The sequence below is a fragment of the Wolffia australiana genome, chromosome 3 (genome assembly GCF_029677425.1).
Source record: "Wolffia australiana isolate 7733 chromosome 3, ASM2967742v1".
NCBI classification, from domain to species: domain Eukaryota; kingdom Viridiplantae; phylum Streptophyta; class Magnoliopsida; order Alismatales; family Araceae; genus Wolffia; species Wolffia australiana.
Genome location: NC_135837.1, coordinates 13,335,223 through 13,356,787, shown reverse-complemented (window position 1 = coordinate 13,356,787; position 21,565 = coordinate 13,335,223).

Sequence of the window (21,565 nt, the reverse complement as noted above, 5' to 3'; positions counted from 1 at the left end):
TCTTGTGAACGAAATGTTGTAATTTGAATAATCGTGATATTCTCTATAGTCTTAGTTCAAGTGCATCAAGAAGTTCAGGTACACGATTGATTAGTCATGAGGGGATCCTCCACCCTCGGTAGAAAACGTAACCTATCAATTGGGTTAAATCAATTTGATATTAATTAATCTACATGATGATATAGTTAATTAATTTGGAATACCAATAAAGGTTATGGGGATGCTGGAGTAACTAAAAATGCTAACAAATGGGCCTAGAGGGTCGCACATAATGTTTCTTATGGACATCGGAAGATATGCTTAAGTTTGAGGATTTTTTGTCAAAAATACCAACTAGTATAAAAAGGTGAAGGCCTTGAATAAAATTCACCAAGGCCAGAATTGTTCAGGCGCCTTTCCCTTCTTTTCTCTTCTCCCACACCCTGACTCCACTCTTGATGTAATTGGGACAACGTAATGACGATGATGGAGATTGAAGGGGGATCATCAATGAGGAGGAGATCCAATGTGCTGAGGACCGCATGGATATGTCTATAGGCTGCATACTTGAGCAGCTCTACTCGTCTTGCCTTGGGACCCAAGAAATTACAGACGAGATATGTGCAAAGGTACTTCATTTCAATGATTTTATTGATGTTGTTCAATTCTGTTACGTGTCTTATGCTGGGTAAAATCCTCATCATCATCCAGATCTGGGCCTATAGAACCAAAAATGATTGCATTTAATAATATTTAAAAAGGCATATCTTATGTTACGCACTGCATCAACAAAACGGTCAGCATTTATTCACTAATTATGACATCTCAAATCATAATGCAGTAGTTATTCTTTTCCCAAAGATTGGCTCAGCCAATTGTTGGCCCAAGAATTTGTGAAGTTATGCATCACATATGACAGGCGATATTCACACTCCTAAAGAGACTTACTTAATGTATTTCATAAATGTAAAATATATTTTTGGACATCTAAAAAGTATTTTCTTAAAAAAATACTTGTCAGAAAAAAGTAAATATACGGGACGATAAAAAAATAGTAAATGCCTTGATAATTTCTAGATCAATATTTTCGGACTTACAAATTTTATTTCATCATGAAACTAGAGGAAACAAAAATTTTGAAAAATTCTGAATTAACAGCAAATGCAATTTTAATCTATTTAAACCATGATAATAGGTAAGACATAATAGATACGGGCAAATTTGATAATAGATATGGGTATTTTGTAAAATTTATTGATTTTGGAGGTGAGGATAATTAAATTGATTTGCGTATATTATATTTTAAATGGAGATTATGTGCAGGTATGGGTGCAGAAAGGAGATTGATATGAAAGGATGTGATGATATAAAATTATGTAAAGGATGTGTTGAAGAACTATCATGCTACACCAAGATACTAACCTCATATTCCTATGTTCTGGCATGATAAAGCCAATTTCCTAAAGTAATGCCATAATTTCCCTTTTTCGCAATTATTAATTGCAGTAACCAGTACATAAACCATTCATTTGTGATCATAGGATAAATCGAACGGAGACTTGTAGCAAGGAAGCAGACTAAACCCAAAAGTCCTTTATATGGTTATAATAAATAAATAGTATGAGTTAAAACTATTAAACACCTGTTTCTGAGTTTTTAAAAATAAATATTTGCATTTTGTGTCAGAAACATTGGACGATTTGATTATGATACGAGCAATTATTCTATTGGCATGAGAAAAAAATCTTTAAAATTACCTAATAAATAGTGAAACTCAAAACATCATCTTAAAACTAAATTTCATCATTTTAGACTTCATAAAAGCAATAAATAATCAAGTCAAGCTACATAAAGTACTAATATCATCATATTAACATATTACGGTTTGTTTAAGCCTGAAATTTCTTACTTTCAACCATTCAAGACCACATAGATGTTGATCGAAACAGATCATGTGGTCCTTTTCACATGTGATTGATAGATCATAAAAAACTCTAAAATTACTAACTTTCCATACACAAATATGATAAAAGGTAGAGGTCAAATCCACATAGATGAGGGGTTGAACCTTATTCTTTCAAATGGTTTACTCGATATAGATAGGTCAAAATGGATCAAAAAGGATAGCACACCTATGTCAGATTTTATTCCATAAATTTAAGAAGTATTCTAATTTAATTAATAATAAAATTATGAAACAAACCTAAAATCAATTTCGGCCAGTGCTTTAAGTCAAAAATATTGAATTTGAATTAAAAATATAATTAAAATTCAATGATAAAGGCATTTCTTGCTAGTGCAGTTAAGTCAAATGATTAGTTTTTATGCATATTTCTTAATTTTGTATTTTCATAAAGTTATTATACCGATTTGGAGAAATAATTTTCAGTAATTTTATAATTTTAAGTAAGAAAAAGCAATAGAGAGTTCAGAACATTGACTTCGACCTGCCCATTGACTGTACAAAACCTGAGAGTCAAAATACTAATATAAATCAATGAAAATGTTACGTCCAGAAACTATAGGGATATGTCCATATTTGGGAATTGGTTTGAGAATCTATTAAAATAAATCAAAATTTGAAAGTTAAGTCTTCACAACGACCTGATTAATGATATCAAATGAAAGTAAAGAAATCAACAAATAATTTGATGTCAGAGTTGGATAAATGAGTTATGGCTGTAAGGATGGTGAATATAGGACTGAAAATATATAAAAATAGTGCAATTTGGAGATTTGAGTGCTGAGATATGGATTCAGCAATTCCACACCCAAAGATTGTGACTCACATTAGGATATCACAGTTAACTAGGTATGTGAATCTCAAACAAATTAGAATCATAATGCAGTAATAGAGAGAAAACTCAAATGGAAATATATTGCTACCAAATGAACGAGATTTGGATTACTAACAAGTGAGAGAAAAAGAGTCAAAAGCACTGATTAAGCTTTTTGGAACCCCCAGAGCTTAGGCCTTAAATCAAACTCGAATGTGATTAAGCACTGATTTTCACTTCTAAGGTATTCAGGCACGTAGACAACAATTCTTCCTCTTCGTTTTATGGGTTAACAAGGGTTATGGACCAGGAAGAGTCATCAAGTGAATAATGCAAATTGAACTATTCTTGACCAAAGGAGTAAGACCACATGCTCAATCAAACAAGGATTTCTTATGCATATCCTTTGTCATCAATGTTATTTTCAATGTCATTAACTTGAATAACATTGATGGCTAAGACGATGCTCCTACTGCAGATGTCATGTCCTGTATGCTGGGAGGTTCATAGCACGACCCAAGTCTTGATCGTTTGATATTCATCCAATGATTCGCATGCTTCCACATGTACTTTCATAGAACATCAAAATAATAATGCCACATTGAAATTTTACATTTCTCCAATGGTATAAAAGACTTTTTTTTATGTTAGTGTAAATTAAACATCTTGGGTTTGTATGGACCATGTTTTGTCATGTAGGTAATTTTTTGAACCCCTGTATGTCTGGTTGTTGTGTGGAATACCTCCAATTGGCTCCACCGTTTGAGCTCCCAGCCCATGCGTAAGCATTTAATTCTTTTTATTTTTTTACCTTAAGAAATAGTAAAAACAAGAACTATTTAATATAAATTTTAAAATTAATATTTTCATTTTATATGTTATTTTTTAGTGAAAGTTTCATTGGTTTTTAATGTTCATCATATTTAAACTCATGCCACCAGAAATAAATAGAAAGGCAGAAAAAGTATTTCATAGGATTCATTAGTTTAATTTAAAAAGTCAAAGTAGGACAATATTGATGCTTCAAATCTTTGGAGTTGTCACTTGCTTTGTTCTTCATACGCATCAGACTGGAAATAACAGACCTCAATAGATGTACTTTATTTCAACTGGCTTGAGGGTAGAACGATGAAATATGAGTAAACTCTATAATTAACCTTTGTGAAACGTAAAACTTAATGATAGAATGCATCATAACCATGAAAGTTAGGCATTAAGTATTATAAAATATGATATAAATGAATGCAAAGATGGATGGTATCAAGTTTCACTTAGTATGTCCTTACTCATAGACATCTTCCTTGCACTTTATGTAGCTAAAGGTTTTCTTAGCTGGGTCATCTATCATATTAGTGTACTTTATTAACATGTCTCCAATGTAAATATTTGATAGCTTTAGGTTTCTACTCATCTCGTGCCTTAATAACATCTCTTTGAATCAAAATATTGTTCATCTGCAGCAACTAGCTGTTGAAGTTGACTAAAATGCCCAAAATCCTTTTTCCTCAACATTTTGGAAACTGACATACGCCTAAACAAAACGTTGTATGTGTCGCTTTTTCAGGAGAAGACACTAGTCAAGGTGTAATTGGATGAGAAAAAATTGAAGAATACAAAGATTGTGTTTAAGAAACTGGGTGCTGCCATTAGCCTTATCATATCTCCCTATCACCAGCCATGGAGAACACCTATGGCACCAAAGGAATAACTGTTGGGTTCTAGAGGCCTTGACATGGATGACAAAATGAAAATGATTCGCAGCGAAAGAGTTGAACGAATCGAATGGCACAAACAAAAACATTGAAACGAAGTACCTTTGCACGGATCACATCTGTGATTTGTTCAATCCCGAAGAGAGACGAGTCGAGCTGCTCAAGTTGCAGCCTCTAGATGTATCCACACAATCTTCCTCACATTGAATCTCTTCCTTCTCGTTGACGAGCCCCATTCAACCTCCATCGTCGTCATTACGTCATGCCGATCGTATCGGGCATGGAGAGGGGTGTGGGGAGAGTGGAGAATAAGGGGAAGGCCCCCTGAACAGTTCTGGCCTAGGTGAATTTCGTTCAGGGCCTTCCCTTATTTATACTAAGTAGGTATTTTTTATAAAACCCCCAAAACATAAATATATCTTCCGAAGTCCAAAAGACCATTTGCGTTTAACCCTCTAGACCCATGTATCAGTCAAGTTAATGAGTCCAGCTTCTTAATAACCTTTATTGGCCTTCCAAATTAATTAACTATATCATCATATAGATTAATTAATATTGGATTGATTTAACCCCACCGATAGGTCAAGTCTCTGACACGTGGGGTGCCAAGCTACACCTCGTGTCCTAGAAGATATAAAGGAGTGTGTATCGACTCACTCATGGAACCTGTTCGTCATCTGTTACCGTGTATGTATAGTCCCTCATCCACCTGACGCTCCTTAGATGACTTAGGGTATGGTCAACTGTCAAACCCTAATCGATCATCCGAGTAAGTACTAATGCATTTGGAAATCATCGGAGAACTCTTCTTCGATATTTCACTGCCTTGTCGAAGGACTTTGTTGCATCATCTTCCTTGAGCTTTCACCTCTTATACCAAGGGTGGACAATACCATCTTTACCACTCAATCGCCTTCGTGAACTTCTTGATGTACCCAAACTAAGAGCGTTTAGAATCCCATGATTAGAGATTGACTAGCCATAGTCAAAGTACAACGGTCCATCCACAAGACATCTTTGGTGTCTCAGGTCTAAGGACCACTTACACAACCGTGACATGAGTCAACCTGTATAACACTTCGGTATACTACCATTAAGGGATTCGTACGGATCAATTTAGTGAACTCTTTCTGCTAAAGAGCACCCACTATCTATCCTTAGTGTCTCCACACTAATGGCTACGTGACTGGCCATACTCATCCTATGAGTGAGGCTAGATAGTGCTATTCTATCCAAATACTTCGATGTCCTTCTCGCGTATCCTTTGAATAGAAATGTTTATAACACATGCTTAAAGACTAGTGATCTCCGTATTACGATTTCATCATAATTCACTAAGTTCGATCATTTATTCATGGACTTCATTATAAGCATCACATGTGCACTATAATGAATATGTTCTATTAATGAACATGAAACAATATGTGGATTGTGTGATTGGCTTGCTGGCCACATATATTTCAATCAATCTCCCACTTGGACAAAATTCAATCACTCTTAGTGCACAAAACTTTTGTATACAACTCTTAGTGCACAAACCCTTTGTGCACAATAGGATGAGATTCTAGTTTTTCCAATCTACTCATCAAGTGTTCCTTAATATTGCTGATTAACGTCAATTGATCCATCATCTTCATCATCATATCTTTCATAGATTGCCCAGTGGGGGATGAATCGGGTTCCTCCAGTATATTTGTGTCGTCTTCACTAAGAAGATAATGGTATTGTTTCAGGTTCCTTTCATGCTCGAAGGATAGAAAACTATGTCCATGAGGTGAATTATGATGTCCACATGTCTCATGTTGATGTCTCTCAAATAGAGCAAGGTGATTGGCATGCCCCTGATCTTGGATTGTTATACTATGTCCATGGGGAGAGAACTCATCATAGTCATCCTCAAGGTATGATCAAGGAATGTTTGTTCCTATATTTCCCTGAACATTCATATTATATCTCATCCCATGTACATAAGCCTTTAGCTATCTCTCTAAACCACTCATGAGCTGGATCATTGATGGAGGGAAATAGCTTCATTCTAACCATCTCAAGTAGGATATTGTAAAAATGATTATTGTCACATACATGGAAGAAATCTTCAGCATGCTCATAAGGTCTTTCAGTGGGATATCAATGAAAACCTGGTAAGAGATTAATCATATAAGGCTCTAACCTGATGATTCTGCTTCCAACAAAGTATGAATGACTCCTGGTTTCATGCCTATGAGGCATCAACCTAGGATGGTCTTAAGGGCCTATTCCGCCATGGATTTCATAGTTCGAGGCCATAGTATATGCTTTTACAAAAACTTCATGGTAGGGTGCACAGTGGAAGACCTCTCCATAAGCATGATCGTGGTCAACATAATGACTAAAACCAAGGCGGAAATGATTTTCTCTAGCGCAATAATCCTTATCTTTTTTCTTTTTATTCTTTTTTCCCCTTTTTTTCCTTTTTTTCCCTTTTTAATCTAGTTGTCCCTAGTCCACCTATCTAGTACAGTACTAGTCCTTAAAAATCACAAGCTGAACATCGTAACCAATGCAGTGTAATCCAATAAGCATCAAAATATTACTCAAGAAGTACTCAACATAAATTCTCGAGTCAAATATACCTGATCTCACCCCAATTGTCATTATCAAGCACAATATTATTATCATCAAAATAATTTAAAAACAAATAGACTAAAATACCCAAATGAAATTAAATTTACCTTGATTTTTGCCAACTCTTTTCCAGCATAAATGGAATACCACAACCTCATGCTAAGCATAGTTATCACTCAAGTATTTGAACTCTAGTTAATCTTTGGCTTCTTCATTTTTTGACTAAGTAAGCTACAATAGTTTTATAAAGTGAAAAAAATATAAAGAAAAGAAATCCCACTTAATTTTAATCTAGTAAATGGGATGCCAATTTGATAAATAAAAAATGGGTATACTAATGTCTTTGTTATTACTTTCGTATCTATCAAATAAAATTTACGAATTTCTCATCTTACTTAAAAACATTTAGCAGAGAATAAGGTCATCTCTTCAGGGATTGGATCTTAGAGATATTATTAATTATTTATTTAGAATCTAGAGATAAGGGAGTCTAGCGTAATAATACTAATAAGTAGTTTTATAATTATTCATATTTGAATTCTAGAAATGAAAATGTGGAGGAATATGAGAAGGAACTTAAGGATTCAAAATAAGCCAGAGAGAGTAGAATCAAGGTAGCAATTAGGGAGGAAACAAACCTCACTAGATGTTTGTGTAAATGACTAGTAGAAATGACTATCAATGTTTTTACAAAGACAATTTTATCATTTTTTTTTTCATCTTAAAATTATACTGAAACTAAGTGTAGATTGGAAAATTTAGGAAGGTTTTTTAGAAATTTCAATAGTAGATTTAGCATAAAACGTAAGTGTTTGGGAAGTGTATGCATATGAAGTGTTTGACGAAATGCCTGAAATAAAGAGGGAAATTGTATTCTGTTTTTTTATTCTGAACGCAAATAAATTTAGTGCCTTAAGAATCAGGGGAACAAAAAAATTAGATGTCTAAATTAATAAAGCTATTAGGTATTTTCTGAGATTTTTAATTTGTTTAGAAGTATTAAGAAAATCAATTATAGTTTGTTTAACAAAAATCAAGATCATTTGTTCAAAGAAATGCTTTCAAAAAATAATTTTGTTTATGGAAATGTTAGAGCTTTGGGCTATTGAATTAATAATCAATCCTCTAAATTTGTTCAAAAACTTAATGAGTATGAACTATTTCTAAATGAAATTAGGGGACTTACCAGAATTCTCCTCCATTTGAAGTTGTAGTGGGATTTTGACCCCACTCCCTGCTGAAGTCTCCTCTATGTAATCCTTCTTAATATATTTCATTTTCTACCAAGCCCTCACCAATCACTGTTCAGGTCACAGGCCTGTCATACCCATTGACTGAGATAAAAAATAAATAAAATGAAATGAAAAAGTGGATCATCCTTGTTTTTCATTTCAAAATTCAGATTGGAATGTAGTGGAAAACATGAGACTTTGGCGAGATAATTATGGGTTTATGTGGTGGGAATGCTCCAATCAGATGCCTGACCAATACGGAATCAATCCTCACTCTTTTTTCCCATTGTGAATGGGCAGAGATCCACCCACTCGTTGCCAGAATCTGGTTGTATGCAATGGAGCTAGTGACCAGAGGTAGAAGAAGACAATTTTTTTCTCAACCGTCCGATCTAGATTTTAGAGGGTTCAATGGCTATGATTAAATTGTAGCCGTGGACCCTCATATTACTGGGTGGTCCATGCACAGGGTCATTACCTCTAGACTGCAGTCTTCATTGGTCTGTGTCAACCACCATAGCTAATTTGGTGCATGTAATAAAAAAGGAATCTATTAAAAATATGTTAATTTATTCTGACCATTTTCAGAGAAGATTAACGGTTTGGATTGATTTATTCTTTTTAATAAAACCATATTCACACTTTGGCTTTGATCTGGGTCAAGGTAAACCCTGAAATTGGCTTCCTGATGTCAGACATCGTCTAAGACGCCGTCCAGTCGACACTACGCATGATGGCTCGGTGTTGATAATGGATAATGGTATCAAACGTTGACGGCGTCATTGTCTGATGGATACAACGCTAACAGGTTATGTAACTACAATGTAATGAATGGGTGACCTCAGTGTCATACGTGCAGGCTCTAACTCGAGGGAGGCACCGAGCTCCAAGCTTGGACGGGGTCGCCGAGTGATGGCAATGGTGGCCTCTCGAACCTCGTCAGAGCGACGTAGGCATCTACAACTGAATGGAATCAATCCGTTGGGCTCGCATGTAACACACATACTCGTCCATACCTGTAAGATACTTTAATGTTGTAGTTTCTCTCAATACCTCCCTCACCTACCTAGATCCAGCGCGATGGAGTTGAGACGAAAGTATACTGCATAAGGTAAGTAAATGAGCGATGGGAGAGGACGGCGTACCTCAGCGACGGGGCTTATGGTGCAGAATTCGTCGACAGTTGTAAGATAACATGATAAATGAACCTATATTTACATACATTTTAGATGTTTTAGTATTATTAATTTATAATTTATCATGTTATTGTTTGAATTAACCAAATATTTATGCATTAGCTAATAATTCCAACTTTTGCACATTATGATTATTTTTCACTAACTTCATTGACTTCTATGAAGTCAATCAGTTTTATTTCTGATGACTATTTTATAGTTCCAAATGTGCAGAAATGTACAGGAATTAGAAGATATCATTATGAGAAAAATTGAAGGATTTTGGGAGCTTAGTGGTTATCAAAATGGGCTGCAAATGATGAAACAAAATTGTGGGATTTTAAAGGAGAGACCAGAGGGGCTTGGACCACGACCTGACCTACATATTGGGCCTGCAAACACATTACAAAAGAAACAAACTGGAAATCACAAGGCAAAGCTCTCAACCCATGGAGAAAAAGAGGCAAAATGGCAAGAAAAGAGAATAGATAATGCCCAAAGGGGTATTTTAGTAATTCTCACAATGTATAAATAGACTTTTTCTCCCTCATTTTCCCTCATTCTGGACGTGCTCTAGGAAGTGGCTGGCCAGCAGGACAAGGCATTTTTCAGAATCCAGGTTGTTCAACCTGCTTAATGTAAGTTTATTGAAGTTTTCTCTTAATTTCGTCTCTTGTTTGCATTGAAAAACGCCTGATCCTGGAAAAATATAAGGATCCATACTTGAGAGGAAGCATTGAGGGCTCAGTAAACTTGCATTGAGGCTTTAGGATCTTAGATTTCTACCTTCTCCATCATTTCACATCCATTTACCCTTAAAATCCATCACTTTCTCGCTCTAAACACTAATTTTCTCCACTTTATCTCTCTAAAATAGGTTTTTTCTCTCACTCGACCTTCATCTATATCCATAGTTACTCCCCTAAAAATTTCATAAAAAATCTTCTTCATTTGCTCATCCAAATTCTATCTCAAACTCCTTCTACACTCTCTCTTAATTTTCTCTCTCTATCTCCTCATTTCGGCCCTTTCTCTCTGTAGAATATGTTATTTCTCTCTCTAGACGTCCATCCATATCCACAGTTCATCACCACAAAATTTCAAAAAAAATCTCCTTCATCTACACCTTCAAATTCCCTCTCAAATTCTCTCTACACTATCTCTTCATTTTCTCTCTCTATCTCTTCATTTTCTCTCTCTATCCTCTTATTTCGACCTTTTATCTCTCTAGAAACATTTGTCTCTCACTATAAAATTTCTCCCTTTATCTCTCTAGATCCTCCTGCATTCCCTACTTCGAATCCCAAAAAAATTGCATTGAAATATCATTTCTTATCCTCTCAAAGCACTTATTTCTTGTCCTCTAGCCGCCATCGTGCGGTGCCGTGCGGCGCCGTGCAGTGCCTGTGCGGCAGAGACCGCCCTCTGCCTGCCGGTGCGCGCGCAGCCAGCGCACAAGACCGCAGGGCACAGGGTTGTCCTGTGCAGGACTTAGCCAAATTCGGCTAAGTCCTGGCCATTGGGTTAAGCCCAATAAGCTTAAGCCCAATTTGGCAAAGTCTTGACTTAGCCAAATTGGGCTAACCTTAGTGGGCTGACCCACTAAGGAGGCCAGCCCTCTACGGGCCAATCCAGGCCCGCCGGCCCATTCTGCCGCTTTGCTGCCGCCGCCGCCGCCGCTCAGCCGCCACCGCCACCGCCGCCGCCGCCGCTGCTCCGCCGCCGCTGCCGTTCCGGCGATTGCCGGAGTAGGTAAATTTCACATTTTTCATATTTAAAATTAATTACAAAATCGGAAATTTTTTTTTCTACGTAAAAAAAATCCGAAAAAATTTGAAAAAAATCTAGAAAATTAATATAAGCTATTTAAAGTCATTTTAACACCAAAAACATTTCAAAAAAATCTCTATTTCTCATTTTCAATGCTAATAGTTGTGTTTTTTATGTGAATTAATCCCAGAAAATTCTAAAATTTTTATTTCTGATTAATTTGCTAAGATAAAATAGAAAACTTAGTTTAGAAATTTGAATTTTGTATTTCTCCTTGTACTTTGGCTTAATTAAAAACATAGGGAATTCTGAAAATTACCAACAAATCTAGAAACATCTCTTAATCTAAAAAAAAATATAGTATTTTTTACGTTTAAAATCATTTTCTTCATCCCAAGCTTGAGAAAGAATTCTGAAATTAAATTTCTGCCTCTCCGTGGATCGACCCCTTACTTGCCCTATATTAATTATAGAGTATTTAAGTGGAAATTTTCATAAATATTGTTGGCTAAGTCTGAATCAAAACAATGACATAAAACCCCTTAAATTTGGACTTGTCATTGTGGTGATCAAAGCGGGTGTGGCGGATAGGCACCGGAGAGCTGACGCCGAGGCTACCATCTTAGGGCTGACGGTTTGGCGGATAGGCACCGGAGAGCTGACGACGAGGCTACCATCTTAGGGCTGACGGTGTGGGGGATAAAAAAACTCAATACAAAAACACAAGTCTACCATCTTAGGGGGCCCACTCTTCCCTTTTAAGGGGAAGTCAATTGGGACCCCTAAATGGGTCAAAAAGGGGAAAAGAAGGGTCCATTACGGGGGCCCTTATTATATAATGGGCCCCCTCATTACAAAATGAAGAAGAAAAGTGAAATAACAAAGGAAAAGGGGAAAAGGCTAGAGGCCCCTTCCCGTGACGATGAGAATGTGGGCAAGAGACGAGTTGTTGTGCGACGAAAAATAGGATGACGAATATGGCAAACACGAGACATGACTAGGAAAATGAGAAAAGTCAAAACGAGATAATCGAGCACCTCTTCACCCGGCATTCGATGATGGTGGCCCACGGCGCGGATGATGTCGTTGGTGATCCTTGATGGCATGCGCCATCACTTCCTCTATAAATAGTATTAGGGCAGCCCGCGGGCCTGCCAATAACTTTGTCATTGTGCGATGGCCTAGGCCTATCCTCTCTAAAAATTCCAATTTGTTAATCCCACATGGAAAGATTTACAATCTTTCAAAAGAATATAATTTCCAAAACTCATTAACATTTGAATTAGAAAGAAAACAGTGAGGATACTACCTTGATGTTTCACGGACCTTGGTGCTGTGGTGTAGGGTGGTGGGTGCAACGGCTTGCAGCTGTGGCCCTTTGAGGACTTTTGCATTCGGGCTGTGCCTGTGTCTACTGCCATGGCCCTTGTGATGGCTCCTTTGGGGCTTCAGCTGTTTTATATATTTTTGTTATTTCTTCTTACCTTGACAATGATTAACTTATTATGTGATTTTCACCTTAAATTCATTAGAAATGTAGATTTACATAATATGGGATTGGATGCATTAAATGAAATTTATTGATCACATATCAAGAAATATCTATAATAATTCCAGCGTATAGACAATATGTAACCTTAAAAGTAATAAACTACATCCATGAATTTGAATATGTCAGTCTCACCAATTGATTAGCTGTAAAATAGTACTGATAAAGTTATAATATTTCACTGATGATAGGAAATCAATACAATCCATATATGTGTCCAAACAAATGCTACTTGAGGAAATATCATTATCCCTTGAATACCAAAAAGGCATTCCGATACAAAAGTAGCTGCAAGCTATAAACGAAGATGTCTAATATAGGATATCATTGAAAATGGTGCGGATAAATGTTTAAAACCAAATTTATAAAATCATTATTGAATACTAATAGTATGTAGAGCTGACACTTTTGCTTTATGTATTCTCAAAATGCAGCTCTAACCATTCAAATAAATTATTGTACCTTTTAATTCTCTTTCTTAATAACTTGAAATTTTAATTCAATAAATTCTGCTTTTTGGTTGTTAAATGAATACACTAACTAAACAGTTTCAAACACATTAGTAATGTATTACATTTTACAAGTACTGGCATGATTATTTTTTTATTTATTGATTAATTACTTAGTGCCACAGGACACTCTGAATTTACATATTAAATAATATGCAAAGGCATCATATCAAGTGAAGAACATTGAGATAGGTAGTAGTGTATTATTGATTAGAAATAATAATCTCTTTCAAAGTAAATAAGTCCTAACCTTTGATTTGACTTCTTTGTTTAAGCAATCAATGGTGGAATTTAGATTCCAGATTATGCCATCCTGATATTTGTTTCAAATAGTGCATTTTGTTTATTTGATTTCCTTACGTAGTAATCACTACATTGAGGCAAGCATTAGAATAACTTTTCAACAAACGTGCTAGTTAGTAATTTAATATTGAAAAATATAAATTATTTAAGGAACGCAATGGAAATAAAAAAGATTAAAACAATTATTTTTTATAAACTATTTTAAAAAAACTTGAAGTAATGCTATGAGATAAATATATACATGCTTATGATGTCTTCACAATATTAATAAAATTATTAATAGTTCATCCATGGATTAATTTATTGAGACTTCTTTGATAATGGTCAAAGTGAAACCAATGAAGTCAGAGGATTAAGTTAATTACAAATATACTACTGTGTTTGCTGATATCAAATATGTACAATTATTTAATTAATGTATTTGTAGGTTCTTAGAAATAGAAATGATTCATCCATCAATAATTTTTTAATAACCTCAGTAAGGTTTTTTATGGGACACTTGTGCAAGTGATCCTTATACTTGAGACACCAAACAAACCATCTGCATGTATGATCATGTTAGGTATATGACTTCTGAGTCTTTTATAACATGGTTCTACACGGTTTTAACTAACAAGCATCAAAAACGCCCTCAAGTGAATTGTGTGTGAAGATAGAATCATGCATAATTGATATTGATGGAGGTCTACTCAATGATAAATATGTAGTTAAGCCTCTGGACGCCCTAGAGTAAATATTACAAAATATGTTATGTATCGACTTATGCTGTGCATCAGTACTTACTAGACGTCCAGAGCTTACAAAAGTCAGATATTTGGACCCAAAAATTAGGTAGAGTTTTCAAATGTTGAGGGCACAAGACATGATCATCGGCACTTTTGAAACTTAGGTCTACATTGTCTCCAAAATCTTTATTTATTTATTCATAACTTTCTTTAATTTCATATTAGTTTTCAGTATATATCCATTATTCTATAGAATAATCTCTATTGAGATTAATCCATTTTTTCTCTAAACCCACCAGCATATCCTTACTTTATCTTTCTCAAAATTAATAAAATTCCAATATATTCCTCCTTTTAATTTGAATTCTATCGTTGATCCCCTATCGACAATGCATGCTTGCTATGTGCTACAACTGCTCATAGCAGTCTGGACGCTGCCCCGCAGTGGGCACCTGCCTTGTCCTTTAGGAATTTAACAAATAATGCCCAAACTATATTTTTTATTTAGATGACCCACGGTCACCAAAAACCACATTCATAAGAGTAAGCATCATACATCAATGTTATTTATTAACTCAATCATTACCACCAACCTTAAAAACCTGAAACAGAGTTTACAGGTTGGAACTAAACCTAATAATTTCACATAATCCATAGTTAGGTATTTTTAATTCAGACTATATAAAACCCTGATAAAGTTAAACAATATCCTTTAAAAACATCTAGTAATCAAAAATAATAATAATGGTTTTTTAAATATGATGAATCTGAGCAGGAAATTCAAAATTATATTTTTAAGTTTGCTGGGTTTTTTATCGAATTCTATATATAAGAGGAGATACTTGTTTTACAAAAATCATTAAAATTCGAAACGCCTTGTTCATAACAATAAGCTGTGGCTATGGAAGTTATAACACAATTCATCTCCAAGTAGCCCAGTTTTTATAATGATACGATGCTTGATGAGTTTCATTGCTGAAAAGTATGGTATCAACTATAGTTTCCATTTATTGAAAGTTCTTGCATCAGTTTATTACCATCACATTTTTTATTATATTTATTGCATAGTTGAGTTGTTTAATTTGAAAGCTATTTTATCATTCAAATGATGATATTGAATTTTGGGGTTACAATAATAGTGAACAATTAGTGGACCAGGTTTTACAAATCATTTGATAATCAAGAAATAACTCCTATCTTAAAATATTTGTGGTAACACTCATCAAACTATGCAGTGTTATCCATCTTTGTTTAAGATAAATTATCGGAGGCATAAATCCATAAAAGAAAACTAAATGTGGAAATAGATGTGATTCATGAATACATAAATCATGTAATCGTAATGTGTAGTTGATGGGTTTAAAATGAGTTACGTGGGAATTCGGCCTCAGTTCAGATCTCTAAATTGAACAAATTTTTTTGGCCTCTGAATCCTATATTTACTTTACTCATTGCCATTGGGCGTTCAACTTTCATTCACCAACCCTCTCTTAAAAAATAAAAATACAGATCAAAATTTTCGTAGTTATTTTTCATACCTTTAATTTTGAGATATCCAGGAGATATTAAAAGTACTATAAATTATCAAGGCCTATTTTTACACCAGTGTTAGATTACCAAATTATCCATGACCCGACACATAGTTAGTAAGGATATTTGATTTTATATAAATTGCTTCACACATACATTTTACACGTCTTTCCATTGTGCCACAATAATAATAATGTACCAATTAAAAAGGTCCCTGAACCCCAGTTTCATCATATTAATTCTTGTTAAACTTCAGAATTTCTATTCTGGGTTGAATCAGCTTTTGTTTCACTGTAAATAATGGCCTACTATCCATTTTAATGGCCATAAGTTTGAGACAATTAGAAATGGCCATTATCATGCTTTATGTTGTGGCATAGTGCTACAACAATATCCGGATTAAGAGACAAAATTAATATGTCTTCTTTCACTGGGCAAAACTTACATCCAGCTATGATGAAGGAAAATTAAATGTGCATTTTATGTTCGTTGTAAATATATTTTTCTATATAAAGTATATATTGAAATTATGTAAAGACACTCAGTATGTGTATAATGGGAGTGAGGACGCTTCCACTCAGACTGGCCTTTAGAAATGAATTTAATACTTAAATTATGTAAATGTAAAATACAGAATGAGAATATGATAATTAAAGATGTTAGGTATTAGTTAAGATTAATAATATAAGTTATTATGATCATGAAAATATGAAGATAGGTAAGTTGAAATGCTAGATAGGGAAGTGGAGAAGTTAGAATTATTTATGATACTACTTATTAATAAGTAGTGACAGATAAAAGTAGGGAAAGTTAGAATTAAAATAGTGGCAATATAAAATAAATATATCACCTCTTATGATTAATATTTCTGTTCATATTTGATAAAATAAGTAGCTGATGTGATGAAATTCATTTATACTATTATAATGAAGGGATATATTAAGATAGGTAGTGGAAAAGTTACATGAGATTAATAAGTGATAAAATGAAAATAAGAGCTGATAAACTGTTAATTTCATCACATATTTGGGCTTTTAATACTTAAAAAGATTCATTTTATACATTTTAAAATGACTTTTTAAAAATAAATTAAATATTTAATTGACCATTTTTAAAAATGCGTGTTATCATGATTTTAGATTAAAAGGAGAATTTCCCAAAATTTCAAGATAAATAATACATTTGATGAATATTTAGGTCAACATATACATTTTATACATTTTAAAATGACTTTTTAAAAATAAATTAATATTTAATTGACCATTTCTATAAATAAAAAGAAATTAAACAGTAAAAATTGATTTTAGAAATCAATAAAAATAAAATTTCGAATTAATAAACAATTTTTACGACTTATTCCATTCATTTTTCAATTGAAAATGTTGTTTTAATTAAACTGGCCCGTATTCGGCCAGTTTTGGCGTTCACAAGTGGGTAAGTGGCGCAGGGCACAGGAAAATCGTGCGCCGCGTACAGCGCCACACAGACGCATCAGAAGGAGTGCTCGGGTCCGCAGTGTGTGACACACACGTACGCGATTCCGTGCGTATTGCGCATGGAATGGAGCCACGTAGAGGCGGAAATGGCCAATCGCTGCGTTCTACGCTCTGCGTACAACGCAGAAAAGGAAAAAAATAACGGAATCGAAAGAAGCTGTTCATCTGATTCCGCGGCGATAAAAGGGGTGGAATGAAAATTTAGCATTAGTTCTTGATTTGGAAGCCCAAGGAACAATCGCCTAGCCTCCTTGAAGACTCAAGACGTCCATGGAGTGATTTGGAGCAAGGAATGAGCTCGAATTCGTCTATACGGCCACCGTTCTTCCCCAAATTCAAATTTAAAATCTGAGGATATTCGGTGTTGTTCGTTGCGCGGATTCTCCTCAAACGAAGTCCTAATCCCCTCCTGGTACTTCTAGGCATCCTTTGAATTCATTCTGCAATTAATTTTGCGTTTAAGTTTTCCCAATTCCATAGTTCATTCCAGTTCACCGCAGTCGTCGATTTCGATTTTATTTGTTTGAATTCTCAAAATTTCTTGTTTGTCTGAATCGATTAATTCTCTTTGGCTTAGGATTGAATCATTTTGGATCGAATTAAAGCCGTTAATCAAGCACATTAGCTTCCTATATCCCTTAATTAGCAAATCGTGATCATGATTTGCTAATTTAAGCTATTTCCTCACTTTCATGATTAGATTCAGATAAAATTTAAAAAAACATTATGGCTTTTAGTAGAATGATCCATTGCATTTTGATGACTATATATATCTCAATTCATTTAAAATTATTGGTTGGATAAATAATTCTACTAACCTGGTGACTAGTGATGTTAAAAGTTCCACCAGAGAGTTAACATACTCTTTTGCATATTCTAGAGCATGAGCTGAGTTCAATTAAAAGTGTATTGAATAGAGTTAATGTTGATATTGTTAATTAATAAGAGTTGCCAATAAAAATTCATGGCACCATTAAAGTTATTAAGTAGACTCGTACATTGGATTTAAGGGTCACACACATAAGATTCTTGGGTATTTGAGGTTATACTTTAGTTTCGGAGAGTTTTATGAAAATTTCATCCATAGTTTTATGAACTTATTCCAGAGCTGAGATTGAGGGGGGGGGGAGGGGCATTTTCTATTCCTATTTTAGTAATTTATTGAGTGTCCTCCCCTGTCTGGTCATGTTCTTACCAAGTGACCCTTATGTTAAGGCCAGATGAAGATTAAATCGTTATTCTGGCAGCAAAATTCAACTGAACATGAATATATAAATGATATAGAGATCAAACTGAGACATATATAGTTAACACATCTGGATAGCTGGAAGATACACCCAAAGAACCAGAAATTAAGAGATTCCACCATGACAAAGTTATGGTGACCAGTTATGTTTTTGCTTGAATGATGTGTCTTTGAGTCAAATGTCTACTGTGTAACTGATGTGAATCTGAGATCAATAAGGCCACAATTCCCAATAGTTAGTACAGATAACTAGATATCAAATACCATTTGACGGATGTCCTTCATTAAAATAATAGAAAATTTGAAGGATCGAAGTGATTTTACCTAATTCGACAATTTTCAAAATAAAAAACATATTAATGATTATTTTCCAAATTTTAAAGTAAATCCTATTTAAATTCTTAATGTTTGTCTAAGATCAAAACTGTAATTTTTCAACATGGTTGATATAGCTCAATAGCCTTTATTATTTAATTATTTCAGAATTTTCTAGTTTGTTGTTTTTTATTGATGATTTGGTAGTGGCTCTTGAAATACATTCTGGAGCAAGTAAATTAAGATTCAACACCCATTGCATCATATAACACTTAATCAAAGAGACAGTAGAAAGCTCAAATACATAAATAATATCACTACTGTTAGTTTAAGTGACTAGGGAATAACCTATTAGGTGGAGTGAATTAGCCTCTCTATCTATGTTGATTTTTATTTTTAAACACATGTAAGTCTGTGAAAATTTATTGAAAAGATTGGATTCCAAGTTCTATGGATTTTATGGATAATAGCAACGATTTATAGTTGACTAAAATCTCAAACTCGGTATAAAAGTTTGTTAAAAATTTCAAACTTAGCACAAGGTAAATGATGTGTAAAATTCAGATGCCAGCCTTCTATCCCTTAAAGCTTGAATGACCCTCAGCAATAACCATAATTCCCAATAGTATGTATTCGGATTGATGTTAACAACAAATATCCTGTTTAAGAAACTGCTTGAAATTTTCTTCAAGGATTGAAATTTTTTTCTAGCTTTTGGAGTGTGATTCTTCAAAGGGCAGGAAGAGGTGTTTTCAAATCAGGGCTCAAAACCACATGCATGGCTTAGAAATTTAAAAGAGCATAAAAGTAAATTTTCAGGTGTCCAACTGTCCTGTATTGATTATGATTAGATAATATGAAACATTAATCTTTTTAAATTTAAAATTGTTATACTAAGTATTTTTCATGAAGTTAAAGCTACCTCTAAAGTTATGAGAGTAAAACTTAGTCATTAGGTGACAGAGGTAAATTACGTAATTATTTTTAATTTTTGTTTTAAATTTAATTTTCCAAATATCAAATAAATTTATAAAAAGCAGAAACTTACTCAAAGATGTAAAAATGAGAGTAAGGTCATCTACACAAGGACTGGCCTTTAGGTGTATATTCAATAGTTGAGTTGTTAGTTTAGAATATATACTAATAATACTAAAGATAATAATAATGAGAATAGATAAGTAATTATTAATTAGAGATAATATTAATTTAATAAGATAAGTATATAGAAGAGAGAATATCTGAGATTATGTGTATATATACGTTTTAGAGATTCTAAGAATAAAAAAGAATTGAAGAGGTTATATATTATATTTATTGTGATAGTAATATAATTGGGGAACTAGTATAGAGTACTTAATATCTGTAATTATTAATAAGATGGAATAATATTTAAGGAAGGAGTTAGGTAGGAAGAATTAGTAATTTACTAATTATAGTATACTAAGTATAAGTATAAAGAAATAATAAGGAGTAAAGAGGGAGTAGTAGAAATCAATATTTATATAAGTTTAATATTTGTTATCTACTTAGAATAGAACTTAGAATACCTATTCTAGTTGTTTTTATATTTTTATATACTTTTTATGGTTGAGTATAGGGTGTAGAATGGGTGATTTAGTCGAACACTTTGGAGGTGTTTGACCAAATGCCGTAGTCTATGTTGAGATAGGATTATATATATAGTTTCTATGATGTTTATATGATTTTGTATATTCTATACGTTTATTTATAATTGACTTTTATAATAGATGGTCAATTTAGTCAAACAACATCCGTGAATCAAATCAATCAAAAATGTACTATACGATGAAATGTTCTATAAATTTTCCGCTATAACAAAACGGATGTATAAGGGATCTACCTATGATGATCAGATGTCACCGAACACCCTGATTCAAAGAACAGGAGTGGCGGCGCTGGTCACCGCCGCCAAGCCTCGGTTTAATGGTTCCCCTACTCTCCTCCTCCGTCTAGGCGTGACTCGATGATGCTCTGACCCTTGTGATCTTCTCCAGAGTCCTTTCAGGAGTTGAGGTGTGTCACGTCACCTCAGCCAGCTCCTGGGTCATCTGTGAGAGTCCTTTGCCGTCCCTTTTTTTCTGCGACGAGAGATGGCCAAAATGGCTTGGGAGGCGTCCCTTAGGCCGTACGATGGAGGAGGATGGCCTTGGGGGTCCTCTCAGGCCGTTAGATGGCTTGGCAGTCCCCCTTGCCGGCCTTCAACCATCTCTAGCTGGCGGCATCGACGTCTAGGGGCAAGAATGGATGGAACTATCCCTGGTCGTTTTATCCTCTTTGTAGACATCAAAGGGCTGCGATTAAATTGCAGCCATGGACCCTTCTTATGGTAAACCCATGCTCCTACCCTGTTGGTGCCTCGTCAGCACCCCGTCAGCTCATTAAAGGCCTCCTGGTCTTCTTCTAGTTTGTCCGTCAATGGGTCTTGTAGCCATGTTATCCACTGCAGGGCCTGTTAGAGGGATGGAAAAATAATAAAATAGCTAAATGGATGGACTCAATCTCCACCATCTGATCTTCCTCACGAAGATCGGACAGCTGAGATCATATCCGCCCTTTTTATAATGGCACGTTGGGCCACGATCAGGCTATTAAGTGCCCCGGCCCACTGCGACTGAAAACATA